This window comes from Phascolarctos cinereus, unplaced genomic scaffold (genome assembly GCF_003287225.1).
Source record: "Phascolarctos cinereus isolate Bilbo 61053 unplaced genomic scaffold, phaCin_HiC Scaffold_1;HRSCAF=81, whole genome shotgun sequence".
Taxonomy (NCBI): Eukaryota; Metazoa; Chordata; class Mammalia; order Diprotodontia; family Phascolarctidae; genus Phascolarctos; species Phascolarctos cinereus.
In genome coordinates, this window is record NW_027555514.1 from 62152620 (window position 1) to 62173472 (window position 20853).

At 38.5% G+C, this 20853-nt stretch overlaps 1 protein-coding gene across 8 annotated transcripts in view; it reads left to right on the forward strand.

The window, feature by feature from the left end:
* KIAA1217 (KIAA1217 ortholog) overlaps positions 1-20853 on the forward strand; it is a 393972-nt gene that overhangs the window by 273825 nt on the left and 99294 nt on the right. The window contains exon 1 of one of the 8 annotated variants that reach the window (XM_020978272.2): positions 18933-19136. The exons of the other annotated variants lie outside the window; for them this stretch is intronic. The gene's annotated coding sequence lies outside the window, so the exon portion shown is untranslated. Of the gene's footprint in view, positions 1-18932; positions 19137-20853 lie in introns of those variants that run through there. 8 annotated transcript variants of the gene reach the window in all.

Here is a 20853-nt window from a genome sequence, read left to right on the forward strand (position 1 = left end):
TTCTCAATTAGAATGTAAGCTCCTTGAGGACAGGAACTCCCTTCTTCCCTCCTTCCCTCCTTCCCTCCTTCCTTCCTTCCTTCCTTCCTTCCTTCCTTCCTTCCTTCCTTCCTTCCTTCCTTCCTTCCTTCCTTCCTTCCTTCCTTCCTATCTCCAGCACATAATCACACCATAGACCCTGAACCAGAAAGTGCCTCTGAGATCATCTCAATCAACCTTTTTATTTTGTAGATGAGGAAACTGAGACCCAGAGAGGCAATGCCACAGCCAAGATTCCATAGGGAGTACCCATGGCAGACCTTGGGTTCTGTGATTCTACATTCAAAGCTTTTTCCTCTCCCTCCCATCCCACATAGTTGAAAAAAACTTTTATAATAGAATTGAATCAATAGAAGGAACTGGCGGTATTTGTGTTAGAGAAGATGGAAATGATGATAGCTAATTTCAAGTATGTGAGGGCTGTTGTGTGGCAGAAATTCAGCTTGTTGTGTTTGGCTGAAGTGGTCAGTCTTAGGAGCAATAGGTGGAAATTTCCAAAAAAGTCTCATGTAAGCTCAGTGTAAGGAAAAGCTTCCTAACAGTGAGAGTAACACTGAAGTAGAGTGGACTCCCTTATTGTAGATCTTCCAGCAAATGCTGGATGACCGCTTCGTTGGTGTGTTAGAGAGATGATTTATATTGAGGTGCAGTAGAGGTTAGACTAGATGGCTGGTATGCTCCTCCCAATACTGAAATTCTGTGATAATCCAATCTCATGTTTTTACTGTGGAGGACACTTAGACTTAGCTTAAGCTACCTATATTATGGTGGTAAAACTAAGGCTATACCAGGTGACACAGTGGCTGAAGCACTGGACTGGACATGGAGTCAGGAAGGATCTGACTTCAATTGCCGTGTGACCCTGGGCAAGTCACTTAACCATTGTCTTTCTCAGTTTCCTCATCTGTAAAATGGAGCTAATAAAAGCACCTATTCTCCAAGATTCTCAGGAAAATAGAATGAGATGTTTATGAAACACTTGGCATTCTTGAATCATTATGTAAGTGCTAGTTATTTTTATTAACCCAGATCTGTTGACCACTAATCCCTCCAACATGCTGCCTCAAGTTATGTAACATAGTGGAGAATATAACAAATATTTCTTTAAATAGTTCCTTAAGGTTGAAAAAGTACTTTCCTTATCAACAACTCTGTTTGAGGTGAGATTTGAACCTATGACTTCAAACACCAACCCTAGCATTCTTCCTTATATGGTATTTTGTGTTCTTAACCCCCGATATCTGAGATGTAAGGTTTTATTTTGTTTCGGGTTTTTTTGGGGGAGGGGTGGGAATCTGGTTTAGACAATATCATATAGTTCAGTTCTTGCCTCCATTCTAAGAGGGGGAAGAAAAACATGATCAGGTTTCCCTTTCACTTCAGAGAATGACATATATCTCTTAGATCATCTTACTGAGAAATAATATAGAGATCTTATAGTACAGCCAGACTTCATTAATTGGAAATGGATGGGCCTAGGGAAAAAAATGGGTTTTGAATTAACCAGGTTTGAATTGCCCAATATTTTTATTGTAGAACAATAGGCCATCAGGTCACCTGGGAAACAGCAGCTGCTACAAATTACAAGGTACTTTGAATGAAAACAATATTGGCTTAGCTAGAATTTATGGCATTATAATTCTATTTTGAAAAGTCTGTGCCTTTTTATAGTAAGGCAAATAGCTTTTTATAAGAGATCTACATGAAGCCTTGACTTACTTATGAAGCTTCTTCCAAAACTGTTTTTAGCAGAGAACCAAACTGTCTTTATTGAGTTACAAATTCCTTAAAAACTTCCAGGGTGGTCAGTGGGAGAGGAAGAGTTGGGTTATATTCTATGTTTATTGACTGACTACTTAAGTGGATGGGAGTTCTCATCAGTGTGGGTACTTCATCCCTTAGAAGCTCATATTTCTCTTAATTTCATGGGTTCCAGTCCAATATTCAAACTTTCTTTCTGTCCCTCATCACTCTTCATATCAACACATTCTTTTCTGGTTTATATTTGAGAAAAAAAAGAACAGTTTGCTATAAAGACTTCTAAAGACATTTAACTTGCTTTCGTACAGCATGACAGACTTTTGAGAATTTTATTTTCCTACTGATAACTACTGAAAGTTCATCATTAGGTCTTTAATAAGAAAAGTTATGAATATGTGGGATGTGATTTGAGCTATGAAAAAATATCCTCTTCTTTTCATGCTGTAACTCTCTCCATATTCCAAATGTAGAAAATGTGTTTAAATTCAGTCATTTGATACACCACATCTACCTGGGTTTTTTTTTTCCTCTCCGTCCATGACATCAAGGGCTTTGCTTGCCCTTGTTCTGATTTTAATCATTTCAACTCATTCAAATGATTTGGGTTTATTCCGGTAGGAATAGCTGGGAGGGTGGGGTTGGGATGTCTTCCTCCAATCTCCAAATGACCTCTCACTCTCCAAATACATTTTTAAAATGCCTAATATGTCACTGAGTGCAAAAATGTTGGTTTGAGTAATTTAGAAATTGTGGGCATGTGATATGATAAACAGCCACATGACTTCACCCAATGGTGTTTTTCAAAGCCTTCCTTTAAAACAAGTAGGTATAATTCTCAGGAAAAGATCAGGAAGTGAAATATTCGTGCTTTTCACTTTCAACATGGGCACTAACTACTACCTCTTAGTAGGAAAGGAGAAAAAGAGGGGAAATTCTGGTTACATACTCACAAAGTGGGCAGCATTTTTGTTTGCCTTTTAAAGAAAATCTAAAAATATATTTCCTAGCAGCTGTTTAGCAGCAAAACAAAAAAGCTGCTTCACTTCAAAGCAGATTACTCACCAGTTATCTCTGGGGTTCAGACCTTGCTGCTGCAGAAATTTGCTACCGATTTTATTGTATATATTTAGACCAAGGAGTCTATTAGCTTGCGATCTGGGAGGGCCCTGGCATTCTGATGGAAATAAGAAATGTGCCTTTTTTGGCAACCTAAGGATATAATTATGTTAATCTGACCAGTTTAATACTGAAATATGTTGTTTTTAAATGTTTCGTATTTTTATTACTCGTAGCAGCATTCTGAAGGAATTTGGTTGAAATGCTAATAAGTTTCTGCTCAGTCATATTCTGCAAATAGAGGTTGGGGAGGGAGAGGAAAAAATTAATCGAGTCCTTTGAACTTACAACATTCACAAATAGAGCTTTACAAAAATGGCAGGGGAATACTGCCAAATTATATTAAATCGATATACAGTTATATTGTATATGTACTAGGTCTTCACAGAATCACAGAATTTGGGGGGCGGAAGGACCTCTGTGGCCACCAGCCACGTAGTCCAACCCAAACATGAAAGGAAATCTCAGTATGACATGTTAAACAAGTAGTCCTCTAGAATGCAAAAAGACCTGGCCAGGGGTGGAGGGGATAGAGGGGGAGGGCGATGAGGGTGGTCAGGGGCAAGACCCAACTTGACACCCATTTCTCAAGGCAGCAATTTCACTTTTGGACATCAATTGCTAGAAATTTTTTCCTGCTATCAAGCTTCTATTTGGCTCTTTGAGATTTCTACCTGTTGCTCCTGGTTATGCCTTCAAGGGGCCAAAAAATAAGTCTATCCCTTCTTCCACCAGATAGCCCCTCAAATTATTGAAGGCAAATCGAATTTGTCTCACATAACATAGACTCAAGACCCTTTACTATCTTGTTTGCCTTCTTCCAGATACTCTAGGGCTTATCTGTGTTCTCCTTAAACTGGGATGTCCAAAACTGAACTTGGTATCCCAGATGAGTTTTCATAAGAGCAGAGTAGGGACTATCACTGCCTTATCCTTGGAAGCTATGCCCTCTTAATACAACTCATGATTGCATTAGGTTCTTTGGTTGCCATGTTGTAACACTGGCTCATATTGGCCTTGCAGCCTACTAAAACTCCAAACATCTTTTTTAGACAAACTCTTGTCCATCCATGCCTCCTCTGTCTTGGACTTGTGAAATTTATTTTTTTTTTTCATATCCAAGTATAAGACATTACATTTGTCCCTTTTGAATTTCATCTTATTGGATTCAAGGCAGTGCTTTAGACTGTCAAGATCTTTTTCGGTCCTGACCTTCATCTAGTGTGTAGACTATCCACCCCAATTTTGTATCATCTGCAAATCTGATGATCATGTCATTTATGATTGTATCCAAATTACTGGCAAGCACAACTCCTCTGGGATCCTCCACTGACGAACTTTTGCCATGTTGACATTGAACCATTAACAACTACACTTTGAGAAGAGCCATCGAGTTGTATTTTTCATCTAACTGTATTTTTATCTAGTCTGTGCCTTTCCATCTTTTCCCATAAGAAGTGTATGGAATACTTTTTCAAAAGCTTTGCTAAAATCTAGAGGAGCTATATCTGTAACATCTACTAGTTCAATAACCCCATCAATGGGCAGATGAGAACAATTTGTTCCAATGGCCATGAAGGTGGCTGAAGCAGGCACTGGAGAGTGCTTAGAGCTTGGTCAAATATCCAAGACACCAAGGTCATCCACTGCATCCCAAGCCATCACCAGTCATTTTTTGTCTTGCCACTGGGCTTCAAAGACTTTGGAAGAGAGAGCGAGGCCAACGACTTTGCATAACTCTGCCTCACTTAAATTCAATTCATGTGCAAGTCAAGACATCGCCCATGATGTCACTGGTCCTCTTTGAAGGATGAACAACATCAACTCTGTCAAAAAAAGGAGTTCAGATTTGTCTAACATGACCTGTTCTTTTTTTTTTTGCTTTTTGTTTTTTGATTTTAATTTTTGAAATTTTTTTTTCCATATGCTTTTGAGTTGAAAATTTTTCTCCCCCCCACCCTCCCCAAGACGGCACACAATCTGACATAGGCTTTACATTTACATACCCATCAAACATATTTTCACATTAGTGAAGTTGTAAGTAAAAATTAAATCCAATGGGAGGAACCATCAGAAAGATGAAACAAAACTCAACAGAAGGTAAAAATAAGTGAGAGCAGTTCAACTTCCATAGTTCTTTCTTTGGATGTGGACAGCGTTTTCCATCCCGAGGCCTCTGGAGATGTCTTAGAGCCTCGTAATGCTGAGAAGTGTTCAGTTTAACATTCTTAGTCATTGCATAACGCGGCTGCTATTGTGTACAAAGTCCTCTTGGTTCTGCTCACTTTACTCAGCATCAGACCATATAAGTCTTTCCAGGTTTTTCTGAAGTCAGCCTGTTCATCATTTCTTATAGAACAATAGTATTCCATTACATTCATATACCACAACTTGCTCAGCCACTCCCCCAATTGATGGGCATCCTCTCAATTTCCAATTCTTTGCCACCAGAAAAAGAGCTGCTATGAATATTTTTGTACATGTGGGTCCTTTTCCCATTTGTTTGATCTCTTTGGGATATAGCCATAGAAGTGCTATTGCTGGATCAAAGGGTATGCACATTTTTGTAGCCCTTTGGGCATAGTTCCAAATTGCTCTCCAAAATGGTTGGATCATTTCACAACTCCACCAACAATGCATTAGTGTTCCAATTTTCCCACATCCTCTCCAACATTTATCATTTTCCTGTTTTGTCATAACATGACCTGTTCTTGATGAAGCTATGGTGGTTCTTTGTAACCATGGCTTTCCTTTCTGATGATCACCAACTGTCCCTTTAAGGATTTGATCTAGAATTTTCACAGGAATCAAAGTCAAGTTTGTTACCCTGTGACTAGCAGTATGTTCCCTTCCATTTGTTTTGAAAATTGGTTTGAAATTTGTCCTTATCTGATATTGTAATACTTTTCTCATTTTCTGTACTCTTTCAGTTGGCACTGGAGTGACTACACAGTTATATCTTCCTGCTGTTTTAGTATCTCAGAAAGTAGTTCATGAGAAGCCAAGAAAAAAATGGTATTAGAAAAGCAAAACAAATGTCTGCGCGCGCGCATGCGCGCGCGCGCGCGCACACACACACACACACACACACACAGAGATATATGGTGCCAGAGTTAGTGGTGGAGCGAAGTAAATAGGGAGAAAGAAATTTTGTTGTGATTTGTAACCTTGGTCCCCTGCTTTTTAGTGCTCATGAGAGAAAATAGAGACTATGCCTTCCCCTGCAGCCAGGAAAACAGTGGCTCTTACAGAAGCATTCAAGAGAATATCCTTTGGCTTAGACTCTGGAAGTTTCTCTTCGGTATCAATACAATTCTAATGAAAACACAGTTTCTTTCTGTTTGATCACTTCACATCCTATTCAGCTGTCTATTCTAATGTCTTACCACTGGCTCAGCCAATTTCTCAAATGGAATAGTATTTATTGGGCCAGATCTCCAGAAAAATATGCCTCTAGTCTTATAGGAAGTTTAATTTACTCACTTTTGAACTCCAGTGCTAGGGTTAAGGTATTTTGATTGGCAAGTGAATGAGTGCAAACTTACCTATTTCACAGCTGTTCCCACATGTTTCATATGCCATCTAGTCATCTGTCCTGTGCATCTTCTGATCTGTCCTGTCATTATATGTGCCCCCCTCCTCTCCCCATTTCTTGCTTTGGGCACAGTGATTATTTGGCACCACCCCAATTAGCTCTGGTGCCTTGGCTAGATAAGAACTATTTTCAGTTGAAAAAGACAGTCATGACTGAGTGCTGATAGGGCCTATACACTCCACTGAATCAATCAAAGTCATTGTATGAAAGACTGAGTCACTCTCTAAACAGTTTTTTATAAAAACGAAAAGCTATCTCAGATGGGGAGAGGGGGATGAGATTTTGATTTGCATCAAGAAAGGATTGGACCAAGAAAGGAGCAAAGGGACAACTAAACTGTGAAAGAGAAGGGAAATATTGAAGATTGCCATTGGTTTTATAGGCTTCTCTAATAGGAAGACCCAACCTGAGAAAAGTCCCAAGAAAAGTTTGGCTTTTTTCCCAACTTCCCTTCCTGATGCCTATCTATCTATAGCCCCTCTATGTCAAGTCAATAAGTGTTCTTTAAGTGTGCCAGACATTGTGCTATAATATACTTTAGGATAGGATAGGATAGGACAGGACAAGGCTAGGATATGATACTCTACCACACTATGCCACATCTTTTTATTACAGTATATTATAATCTATTGTTCTGTTAACCAAATGTGTCTAGTAACCTGAATTCTGTCTTAACCACAGAGGCCAGGAATTGACTAGAGATATAAATGTATGGTTAGGCAGAAAGCCCAACCTTTACTTAGACATTAGGAATTTTTCTAACTGTGGACTTGGAACAGTTGTGACTGAACTCTGAACTTTTCATCTAAAATAAACTCCCTAAAGCCAAAGAGGAAGGAACCAAGTGAACCTTAGGGCCATTGCATTGCCCCATAGGCTTAGAATGAGCTAATTATTGTAATGAGGTGTTATACTGCCATTACTGTTGCTTCAGTTTTCCAACTTACCATTTTATGTTTAGTTACTTAGACTAAAATTCCCTTCCCTAACTACCACTGTTCTATAATATATGCTATTTCTCACCCCCTTCATTAAAATATAAGCTCTTTGAAGGCAAGAATTGTCTCATTTTTGTATTTGTACCCCCAGTAATTAGTGCCTAGCATATGTGTGTGTATCTGTGTGTGTATGTTTGTGTTCAGTCATTTTCAGTTGTGTCCAGCTCTTTGTGACCCCATTTGGGGCTTTATAGGCAAAGACACTGGAATGGTTTGACATTTCCTTCTCTAGCTCTTTTTGTATATGAGGAAACTGAGGCAAACAGGGTTAAGTGACTTGCCCAGGGTTACACAGCTAGTAAAAGTGTCTGAATCTGGATTTGAATTCAGAAAGATGAGGCTTCCTGACTTTAAGCCCAGCACTCTATCTACTGTGCCACTTGGCTGCCATCTGAAACTATTAGTAAGAAGAGTAATAGATTTCCATTGGTGGAAGTTGATCTGGGTTGCCTGTGCACTGGGTATGGGAGAAGGGTTTGGGTTTGGAGACATCGTTTGCATGAGATGGTGATTTAGTAAAAGATCTGAAGTTAATGGTTGGCATCTGTTTCCTCTCCAACTCTTCCTTTTCCAATCTTATTGGAGTTGACTTTCTGAACTAGTCTACTTCCAAGTGAAGTAAAAGGACCTTCAGTTTGGGTGTGATCTTTGAGACTGAAGAGAGGCTTGAATCCTAGTTTAGACAATTGCATGCATTTTTTAGTTACCATTTTATTTCTGTGGTATTTCTAACCATGGCAGGAATGGGCTTGTAGTATTTTCTAGACCCATGTGTTTTATTCTTCACGTACCTCCAGATCCAGGGAATCGAGGCCTTGGGAGAGTGAGCAAGAAGATAAAGCAAAGGCTACCTTCCAGTTAGGCAGCATTTCTGAAGCTTCAGAGCCTACACAATGGACGAGCCTCCAAAGAAAGAAGCCAGATATCGTGGCAGCATGCATCCAACTTCCTACTCATATGTTTTGCTAAGTCAGGAAGAGATTCTTATCGGAGATGCTAAAACAGTACATTTATATGCAGATGTCCACTTTGTCCTAAAACCATTTATAGCTGATTGTCATTTGTAGAAAATCAGCTACTCAGCTCATTAAGAAGACACTGGAAAAGAAGGTAGAGCCAGACAATGAAGACATTTGCCCTTATATCCCCCACTACACAGAGATACACACACCTGAAATGTCCCTCTCAAAAATTCTTAAAATGTTGAACTTTGTCACTGGGGTCTCAGGTTTGAGAGCCGGGTCCTGTTTGGGCTTTTCAGTCCCATTTTTAGTTCTTGGGGTCATAAAATTCAAGCTGGAAAGAACCTTAGAGGTCATTGAGTTTTACCCTTCCCCCCAACACCCCCCCATCATGTCACAAAAGAGGGAAACCCGGGGTGCAGACAAATGAAGTGGCTCAACCTGAGGTCATCATACAGGAAATCTATGGCAGAGGCAGGTTTTGAACCCTGATTCCAAAGCCAGTTGGGAAAGGATGGGGAGTTCACCCAACCATTGGCACCTACACCTGGTAGCTTTCTTCGTTGTGAGTTTTGTTTCAGGAATGCAGGTCTTCACTTAACTTGGAGCCTGTCAATTCTTGTTCACTTAGTATGTATGAAGATTCTAGTTTTTTTTCTGGCAATGCCATGATTATGTTTTTCAGGAGGAAAAGGGAGAAGAAATAAAATCTACTGACTCAAATCCTCCCTACTTCCTCTATAGGGCATTGCATAGGAAAGCGCTAACCTCACTGCAGTAGCAAATCCCAAATTTGTTGCCTTTGGGTCTGTTCTTCGTCCACATGAGGAGAATTGGCGGGTTTGACCATCTCAGATTTCCTAAGGTGGCTGACTGGCCTGATATTTGAACTGAAAACATGAAGGTATTTCTTTGAAATGGAGTACTCCTGTGAGGCTTGTGGGTATCTTAGGGGCCCTGTTGTTGTTTTTCATTTGTAGATAAAAGTTAACAAGCTTGATTCTAGTCTAGCCTTCTCTTGTGACTTTTACAGCACTCAATAATTTTCTGTTCTACAGATGACCCCTTTCAGATAGCTTTGCACCTGAGTTTACATTGGAAAAGATAGTAGCCGTCAGTGACTTGGCATATATTCCCCTCCCTTTTTAGAGCACCAAAAGAAGACTCTATTTCTATATTTACCTTGTATACTTGAGTGTAAGGTCTTTCTGGGATTTCATAGATTCTGAGGTGCTTTGGTTGGAAGCCTATAAATATGGTGACATGTATCTCCAATGGAGAAACTGCAAAGAATTGTTCAGGGTTCTCACTCATCCCAGTAGAATGTAGGCTGTAGAAATAGGATGTAAGCTATTTAAGGGCAGATGACATTTCATTTTTGTCTGTGCATCTTTATTGCTTAATACCCTGTCTGACACATAGTAGGTAATTTATAGATGTGTGTTAAGTTTTGTCTGTTTTCATCTATTTGCCATCAGAAGGATAAATCTAGTCCCCTTCTGACTCGGTGTCTTACTAAAGTCATTCATTGAAATACAAAAGCATTTTGACTTCTGACCTTGTGGTAGTGTATATATAGTGTCACTGGTTTGGAATATGTCATTTACTGCTTCTCAGTGGAAAGGCTACACTCTAGCCAAACTGGCTGGCTTCCCAACCCCCAAAGGACCTAGCAATGATTTCCCATTACTCTGAGTTTGTTCCTGCCCTTCTTTTTATTTACAGTGCATACCCCTTCTTCTAATCCACCAAGACCCATATAAAATCCTTCACCACTTCAGCTAGAAGTGATTTCTTTCTCTCCTACGAATTCTATAACATATATTTCTATGCTGTTTATCATTTGCTGCCTTGTTTAGTAATTTTTATAATTTAAAAATATGTCTATGTGAATGTCACATCTCCCTAGTTTGACTGTAAGTGCCTTGAAGGCAGAGGTTTCTTTTATAGAACTTTGTATAACCTTCCAGGGACTAATCTAGAACCTTGCATGTAATAACTAATTATCCATTGAACATTTGATACAAGTGGGAGCCAAGTCAGGACAGCCATTAGGAGCAAAATTAGATGATATTTGGGGTTTCTTTGCCAAGTCTCCATACAAATCCAAAGAAGACCAGTTGGTTTTGTTAGGACATGCTCATCTAGTTTATAAGCTTGGAAAGTTTTGAGCATCTCTCATTGCTAATGAGAGCTGGGAAAGTGCCACATCCTCGCTCAGAAACATCTATAATTATATCACAGGTGACATCTGCTCTCCAACTTCCAGGTGGGAATTCTTTTTCTACTCAAACTTTACACACCTAACTGTCTGGGTTGCCTGGGGGATTTCTTGGTTGTGAAGGGAGTTTGTTGCTACGGGTTGAGAAGGATATAATCATTCTGGAGTTGAAAGAGGGTTGGAATTTGTTTACTTGTAGTTTTTCATGTGTGTTTCTTAGAGAAATTCACTTCTGTGAAATGTCTGACCTGTCATCTTTCAGATTTCTTTTTTTACCATCAAGGCAAGACAATGAGTATTTATTAAATATCTACTATATGCTAGTCATTGTCCTTATGAAATATAGGATAATACTATGTACAACTTGTTGTCCTGGTAGTTCCCTGCACTAATAACTTGTCTCTAAATGTCACCTGCAAAATTCTTTTTAAAATGAGATTGTGCTAAAATAACCTTAGGCATTAAACTTGGTTATTACTATATATTTCATTGCTCAATTAGGAAATCCTTCTATTGGGTCTATTACGGTACCCACTACATTATATATATATATATTTGTAATAACAATGATAACAACAGCGATAATAATAACAGCTAACATTTATATAGACCTTTAAAGTTTGAAAAGCAATACATGTATTTATGCATATATATAAATAAATCTCGTTTGATCCTTACAGCTATCCTTAACTAGATGTCATTATTAACCTCCTCCTCTTCTTTACAGATGAGGAAACTGAGGTTGAGTGAGATTAAGTGATTTGCCCGGAATCACACAGCTAGTAAGTAAATAAGTAAACTAGACATCATAGTAGCAGCATTCAGCTTCCCAACTTATATGTTTTGATTAGTCAAGAAGAGAATTCTTATCAGAAATGCTAAAATAGTACATTTATATGCAGATGTCCACTTCATTGTTAAGCCATTTATAGCAAATTGTCATTTGTTCAAAATCCACTACTCAGCTCATTATGAAGACATTGGAAAAGAAGAGAGAGCCAGACAATGAAGACATTTGCCCATAGAGATAAACAGATCTAAAATGTTTCTCTCAAAAGTTTTGCATGGAGGGAATCTTAAGCTGTTAAGCTTTGTCGCTGGAGTCTCAGTTTTGAGAGCTGTGTCTTATGTCTTCCTGTTCAGCTTGGCTTGCCTGATCAGCACTGATCTTGGATCTGCACAACTCCAAGTCTGACACTCCATGATACCACTTAACTGTTACATACTATGATTTAGCTCAGGGTTGTGTTATAGGATTATAACCCAGAAGGCTTTATAGGGCCAGGTCCCCATGGCAGAAGGGTTACATACAGAAAGTGGGTATAAAAACGGGGACTTTAAGCCAGAGTCTCTATCCAAACTGGCTGGCTTCCCATCCCCCAAAGGACCTAGCAATGATTTCCCATTACTCTGAGTTTGTTCCTGCCCTTCTTTTTATTTACAGTGCATACCCCTTCTTCTAATCCACCAAGACCCATATAAAATCCTTGACCACTTCAGCTAGAAGTGATTTCTTTCTCTCCTATGAATTCTATAACATATATTTCTATGCTGTTTATCATTTGCTGCCTTGTTAGTTGTTATCATTGTTATTACAAAGGCACAGATTGGACAGGAAAGAAATAAGAGTGAAGATTGGAATCAAGCCCGCTATCCTAAGTGAAAGGTGAGTTAGAAGAGTTTGTGATGAAATGTCCCTCTGTACCTCCGTGCCCAACTCTTCATAACTGCTGATGGTCATGCTTGTTGCAATGTATCTGATATTTCTCACTTTCTCTGTTTGTGAACACTTAGCTTTGTCTATTTGGTTTTCCCTGTGATATTTACATAAAACATAAGCTCTCTGAAGGCAGAGACTATTCAGGTTTTGTCCTTGTGTCCTTAATCCCCAGTGCCTAGCACAATGCTAAGCATACAGTAGGAACATAATGAGGAGTCGTTGAATTGACTTGGTGCATGTATAGTGCAGTTTTTCTGTGCTCTCATTATTGCCCACTGTTCAGGATCACAGCCTAGCCACACTTCCAGCTTCTGTATTCTTTTTCATATAATAGCATCTCAAAAGCCATCTTTTAAAAGTTGCTTAAACAGCAATAAGTTCTAGATAAGACACCTTTAATTCACTATTCAGGTGGGTTGGTCAGCATTTATTATGTAAAGTTGCTTAAACAGCAATAAGTTCTAGATAAGACACCTTTAATTCACTATTCAGATGGGTTGGTCAGCCTACTATGTGCCAGGCATTGTGCTAAGCATTGGGGGTCCAAAGAAGGGCAAAAAAAAAACCAAAACCCAGTTTTATTTTACATGATCAACTCTTGATTATCCAAAATAATGGGAGAAAATAGCACGGAAAATTCAACTATGGGTGATGCATTTCTTCCATCCTTTTTGCAGATATCTTGGATGAAGGTATCTGTGGTTGCTACTGGGACGGTCCATAAACCACTGGCCCATTGCTAGCAGAATGCCTTGTTCCATCTCCAATAGCTCCCTCTTCTCAGCTAAATTAAGGTTATGCTTTACATTTAATGATGAAGAATAGTGACCAGACTAGGTATGGATAATTCATGATGTGCATAATCTAGGTGTCTATATTTGGCTATGCAAATATAAAAAAAAATTAGTGGAAATTATACATTTCTGAATGCTTTAGCTCTTGCATGTACTTTTCATGTGAATGATCCAAATAATTGCCACCTTGCCACTAAAGATGGCCCATGTGCATGAGAAGTATAGTACATGGAAGAAGATGCAGTAATCATTCATAAAAATATTATTCATGTTCCAAATTACAGTTCTAAATTAATCAATAAGAATTTATTCCTAGGCATATAGTGTTTGATCAGTAAATCATAGATCATGGATGTGGAAGTGAAAGGGATCTTAGAGGTAATAGAATTCAACTCTCTCATTTTCCAGATCAGGAAACTGAGGCGGGGGGCGGCATATATGTAACTTGCCTGAGGTCACACAGGCATTATGGCAGAGTTGAGATTTGAATCAGGCCCCAAATTGAGCATTCTTTCCATCATGTCATACTATTCCCATTAGGTGATACAAAAGAAAAACAGTACATCTTAATCTCTCCCCATAAAGGCATTTACAATTGTGGGGAGATGGGACTGGTAAAGCAATTCGAGAGCTAGACAATATGTCTTCAGTTTAAGAAAATGCTAGATTATATGCTTACAGACAAGGGTGATGGGAATTCATGGGACAAGTGGATTGAGGGAAAAAAAAGGACAAAAGACCCAAATCTCTAAAAAGCTAAAAATGACAAGAAGATGAAATTTCAATTTGAACAATGATAGAAGGAAAGTAGTTTAGATAAATGTTTAGATGAATACATATATGAACAAAGAGAAGTAAATTACTTCTAGGAGAAGAGTGCCCATCCAGGAAATGGGTATATGTAAATAGAATTAAGTCAGTGGTGAAAATTTCCCTCTAGACATTTGTTGTTTATTCTCCTGAAAATTTCATCTCCGAGGAGTTATCCATGGCTTAGCCATGATAACATTGTCCATGGAGGCAAATCAACATTGCTTAGTGGGGAAGTACATTTTTTACTTCCCTGTCCAACATCTTGCCAAAGTTCTTGATTGTGGTGTGCTAGTTATGTGATTTATTTCTATCCAGTGCCTTCCCTGGTATTCACAGCGAACCCTTTAATCATGAATGGTGCCCAGTCTTTGTCAGTAAAGGATGGAGCTGGTGGGGACAACAAAGGTCTCAGTAGCAAAATAACTGGAGAAATAAAATTTACCTTTGATATGGCAGTGAGAAGAGTGTTGACAGAGCCCTATTTTTGGGATTTGTGTGTATGGTTTTTTTTTTAAATCGGCCTGTTCTATGTCCAGGAGACATTTTATTTATTATGATTAAATAAAATGTGAAAAAGTTCCCAGCTTTCAATCACAAAAGAACTTCAAAAAAAAAATAATATCTGAAAACTTTCCCAAGTGAAAATATGATGAAATTGACCATTTTTCATCAGAACATGAGGACCCCTCTAAATAGCTTCCTGCTTTTTTTTAATGGATTTTAGACTTTTCCCTAGCATGGATGACTTTTTCCCCTCTCTTTAAGAAAGGAATTAATGGGAAAGAAGAAGCATTTGAATAAATCTCTAGAGCTATTGAAGTTAATTTGGTTGTCAGGGTCATCAGTGTGCGTTAATGTTGAATGTGCAATAGTAACCTTACTCCTTCATTAACACTAATTTAGAAACAACAAATAGCCCAAGCTTTGTTTATGTAGTCAGTTTGCTTAAAAAAAAAAGAAGAAGAACTCAGTAGGGTACTTTCTACACTAATGAGAATTGTGAGTAATTAAAAGATGGCTATAGTACAGCAAAATAGACCAGACTTAAGAGGTTCTAGTGAAGTAATTAAACTGGAGCCTGGTGTACTGTTGACTGGCTCAGTGTGTGCCTACTGGGTCAGATTTGGTGGTGAGCTAGCACAAATTCGCTTTTCTCTGGGGAGTGTAGCCGTTCACCCAGGTGAGGTGAATGAGCACTTCCAGGGCTACTAGAGATGTGTGAGATTACCTTGTGTAGTGCATTAGCTAATGCCCTGAAAGAGTGAACTCACCTCCCTTAAGTGAGCCCTGTAGTATCAGAAAGGAGTTTCCTCATCCTGCTCTACCATGGGATTGGGCCAGCATTCACAGTGATGAGAGTAGGCATCATTAATAGAGTGCCCTCGGTGTACTTGAGGGGCAAAAGACAATTTGTCCCTGAAAATGAAATAGAGTAAGGGGAAAAGTATATCAGAAATGGTTCCCGAATGTGTTTGGGTATCACATTTGTAATAGGGCCATCAGAAGCTGACCTTTAAGATAGTCTGTATGACTCATGGAGCAAGATTATTAATCAGTTTGTTGTACCTTGAATTCAGCATTTCATCTCCTGCCTCCAAGATTTTGTCCAGACTGTGTCCCGCATACTTCTAATGTCCTCACTTCTTATCTCCTCTTCTTAAAATGCCTTCTCTGCCTTAAAGCTAAACTCATGTGCTGTTTAGAATTTCCTGATCCTTATTAGTTGGTAGCATTTCTAACTTATATGAGAGGACCTTGTCATCTTAATATTCTTTATCTCTGTCCTCTCATTATTTGAATTGATCCAGACTTTAGATTCCACCTTAGAATGTTGTCTACAACAGTCTGAAAAGGCACTGAATATTTAAGTGACTTACCCAATGTCATTTAGTCAGCACAGTTCAAGAAACAACTTGAACCCAGGTCTTCCTTCTACCAAGGACTGTTCTCTTTCTAATATACCATGATATAAATAATCATAATGTGAAATTTATTAATTTATAATGGAATTGATTTTACAACATGGCATTCTATAATGTGGAATTTATTAACTATTATGAATTTATTAACTAATTAACCAATGAATTACAAAATTCGTTCCCACTTTGAGATTCTTCCCCCCTTAACCCTAGTGCCTGTTCCCAACTATTGTAGCCCATGCTGACAACGTCTGTGTCAGTGTCTCACTTATTATCAGTAGACTCCTCAAAAAGAAAATGATTTGAATATCAAAGGACTGAGAGAGCCTTGGGGAAATTGATGAAGCCTTCAAATATTTTTGCCAAATGATCCTCTTATTGACTACGCTGAGAGTCCAACTTGAAATACAGATCATTTTGTTAGAAAAATTATCTTCCCTTCAAAATTAACACTTGATGTATTCTTTGTCCATTCTAAGAATTGCATGTAATTAATATTAGTAATATCTAGCATTTATATAGCACCTTAACATTTGGAAAGCTCTTTACATACTATCTCATTTGATTTGACAACTCGATGAAGTAAGTGCTATCAGTTGTCCTATTTTACAGTTGAGGAAACTGAGGCACAGAGTGCCCAGGTCACATAATGAGTCTGGAGTTGAAGTTAGGTCTGTCTAACTCCATCCTGTGTTATGTCTACTGCGCCACCCAAATGAAGTTTAAATTTTATTAAATACCAAAATATCAAGTTATCTTATTTATATAATTTTAGTTCCATTTTCAAGTTAAATTCCAAGTATACCTTTTATTTCCACTATTCTCTATAAAATGGTGGTCTGCCTTTTCAGTGGATTCACTTAAAGACTCCTTTTTTCCAGGACCAATTGTCCTTGGATACCAAGGCCTTCCTGTTTATACTTAATTACACTTTGGGTAGTAGAAATAGAAGTTAAATTCCTTGAGGGCAAGAACTATTGGGGGGTTTCATGTTGTCATTGAAAACAGAGTGACTTGCACATAGCTCTTTAATAACTACTTATCGGATTAGATTGGACTGGATTAGATCACATCATTAAATGTTTCCATTTTGACAGGATATGTGATTTCCATACATCCTTTGGTGTGTGGGGCTGATAGAGTGAGTGGTCACCCGGGACTCAAAAGCCAACACCAAAAGGCACACCTCAGCTTGTTTGAAAGCTCCAGTGAACCATGCATACCCTTAAAAAAAAAAAAAGAAAGAAAGAAAGCTCCAGTGGTAGAATCTTAACAGTTTCTCCAAATTTTCACTTTGCCAAGATAGAGAGTGGTCCATCAGAGAACAAGGCAGGTATTTGTGATCAAGTGCCATCAGCCATTCTAAATAAGGTTATGTGTCTGGTTCAGCAGGCATACAAACAAACACCCACATCTCATTTTTGGGGAGCACATTTTTGGCCAAAGTTTAAATTGTCAAATATCTATTGTGTGCCTCAGTGGCAGAGTTTGTGCATAAGAAATGACTAGCCCCTTACTGGTTAGATCCAAAAGGCTTTTGCATTCCATTTGCCTTCTTGTACCCTCTTATTCAGCATCGGTTACAACCACTTTGTCAAAATATTGTTTCTAATAAGAGGTCTCAGGAGTGTGCTCCTTTTCCCCCCCACCTTTAATAACCATGGGGAATTTTGATGAGGGTAAATAGCCCCCCCTTTTTTTTCCTCTCTGAAATGCTGGAAGTTTTCTGGTTGTTGGCTTTTAAATTTTTTTTTATTTTTAAATTTGAGAGACGTCATGGAATTCTTTTGGTCAGCAAGAATAACCTCCAAAAGTATAAAAAATGTTTCAAATGTGGACCAGCTGCCCAAAACATGGCAGCTGGGTGTGGCAAGGTGCCAAAGGAATCCTGAGCCAAGTGAGTCATGGTGCCTCTTTCATTCAATTCCCGTTGGAAACAGCTTTCTACTCTGTTCAGTCCCTGAAGGCAGAGAGAAAGAGGGAGATGGAGACAGAACTGAGAGGTGATTAAAGTAGGACTGTCTCTGAGCTAAGCAATTGCTTCCTTTCTTCTCTACACCTTTAGTTTTAGGGTAATACCCATCCTTCAGCCAAAGTTATCACACAAGTAATTGCCTGTTTTTAACACACACCTCTTTGTGCCCTGCTCACCTAGAAGATAATAGTGGTGTTGTCAAAAATTGTCTACTGGCTTCCAGGACTGTTGCAATAGATTTTTTTTTCTTTCCAACTCCTTTAGGGTGGGGCAAGATGGCCTGCTGTTGCTCTTTCTAAACATATTTTGCCCCCCTCCCCTCCTTTTTTTTCCCCTCTCTCACATAACTCACATTTCTTTTACAGGATGATTTTAATTGCCTGTGTAGTATTGGGCAGGATTGATTTATGACTGCTACCCAAAGTTCAACTTTTTTTTTAAGTGCTAGTTAATTAGTAGACAACCTCCTCTATCTCCATCCTGTTTAGCTCAGGTGCTGTAAGTAGAGGAGAGAGTTTCATATTTCATCCTGCTGCCAATAGAAGAACTTCAAAAGTTTGGTGAAAGAATGGGAGTTGGGTGCTTTCCTGGGCTCTGTGTTAACGATATGCTTACCTGAAACAGAAACTGTTTGAAATTTCCTCTTCTTGGGAAATTAATATTTTGAGCTTTCTTGTGGTTTGGATTGCTTTGTTTTTTAATCTAGTGAACCCCTTGTCTTTCATTTTCTGTTGCCTAAGTGACCTAAGATGGTCCTGGTTAGTGTGTGTGTGTGTGTGTCTGTCTGTCTCAGTGTGTGTTTGTGCGCACGAGTCTATGAAAGCAATTGTTGAGGGATTGAGTCACATGTGAAGTAGCCTGCCGTTGGATGTAGGTCTGAGGTTATTCAGTGACTAATTTCTAAGGGGAGGAGAAATATTTATCATGGGGAGCCCCACTTTCCGCATATTCCTGTGGCAACTTGGCATAAGTGACTGAAGGAAACAAAATGGCATTTTCTGGTTGGGGATATTCAAGCAGGGCTGTATTTTAGGAGCTTTGGTCTTGGACTTCTTGGGGTTTTTCCTCCCCTCTTTCTTTTCCATAAAGAAGGCTGTCTAAAGTATCCAAGTGTGGAAATAAGGATTTAGATGAACTCAGCAAACAAAGGAACTTCGTAACTGGGAGTAGAGCCAATGTCGGTTTTTTCAGCGTTAGCCATGCAGGTGATTTCTTGAGTAAAAGTAAGTAGCTTTAATTCTTAAAGAGTAAAATGGCTGTACAAACCTCATTTTCATTTTTGTCCAGTTTCCATGTTGCATAGTGATAAGTTTACAAGTTACAGTTTAAAAGATTGGAATTTGAAATACAATACCTCAATGTCATTACATGTGATCAATGATATTTATGCTTATTTATTTGCTTTTTAATTTTAGTTCCTCATAATTTATTTTACTTCAAGTTCTCAAATTTATCTTAAATAATTTTCATGTTTTAAAAAATGCCCTGGAAATGGGTCTGGGAAATTGTCATTTGATTTTATCTCCAAGGATTTCTTTAATAGTTGATATTTGACTCATCTCAAACTCCTTTTGAGGCATGCGTGGTATGTATAATGGATGGGAGGATACCTAAATTTTAGTTCTTATGCCTCATTTTAACCTTATAATCATTTCCAGTACTTTAGAAATTAAGAAGGCAGTGTAATTTAGGCAAGGGATTCAGTCCCTTAGCCAGTTCCAGTGGTGAGAATTGGGAAGAAACTACTTTATTTGTAAGATGTAAAGTGCTGAAATCATGACATTGGGAAGCTTTGGCAGAGGAGGTAAATAAAAGAAACAAACAAGGAAAACCTAGTGTGTGAGAGAGAATTGTTCCACCCAAGCAGAGAAAGGGTAGAGAGTAGGGAACTGAGCTCTTCCCTCCTCTGTGGCACCTCTGCTCTATTTTAACAATGTATTAGAAGTATCTCTTGTCATAGGCATCTTCTCTTTCTTGTTGTAAATGAGTTGGTTTTCTTCTTAGCTCATTAGATTCAAGTATTATAGCTGAAGTCAATGGAAAATATTCCAAAGATCTGGGTTCTAGCTTTGGTTTGGTCACTATCTGTGTGATATTGATAAAGTCACTGAACTTCTCTCTGAACCCTACTTTCTTCAGACTTATAAAATGAGCGGATTGGATGGACTACATCATTTCTGAGGTCCCTTCCAGCTAAAAAATTCTGTCACCCATATTACTGCTGTTTCTCAGCACAATGTATGTAATAGCCTACACTATCAATTAAAAGAAATACAGGGAATTATGCTGGACAGTATAGGACATTCAGTGAGGAGTAAACCATTATGTCAGCCTTCTAGGAGCTCACAACTAGGAAAATGAACACAAGTAACTTGAGTATAAAATAGGGTGGAGTCTCAGAGTGCTAGGGTACTGTGACAGAGGGGAAAAGAAGAGGTTTGGGGGAGCAGGAAAGGCTTCATGAAGGTGACAGTAGTTGGCAAGAGCCATGGAGGGAGGACAAGGTAGATTTCAACAGGTAGACAGAACAGGGAAGGAATGAGCGGTATATGGAGCAACATGATTATCATAGCTCCCATTTATATAACACTATAAAAATGGCAGAGTTTAGTATTATTGTCTCTATTTTACAGAGAAGTTAAGACACTTGTTCATGGTCACATAACAAATAAGGCAAGACTGAAATCCTACCCCTGACACCTCCCAGACCTGTGATCATGGATTCCATAATTAAGCTTTTTTAACCACAGTTTCCTAATTTATAAAATGTTTGTAATAACACCTTCATAGGTTATGATTTTATGCAGTTTTTTTTAGATCAAATGAAATAATATATGTGGGACACTTTGCAAACCTTGACGCAGTATATACAGGCTGGTGGTGTAATAGTTATTTATATGCTTGTCACATCACTTAATGCGCTGCTGCAAGTCATTTGGG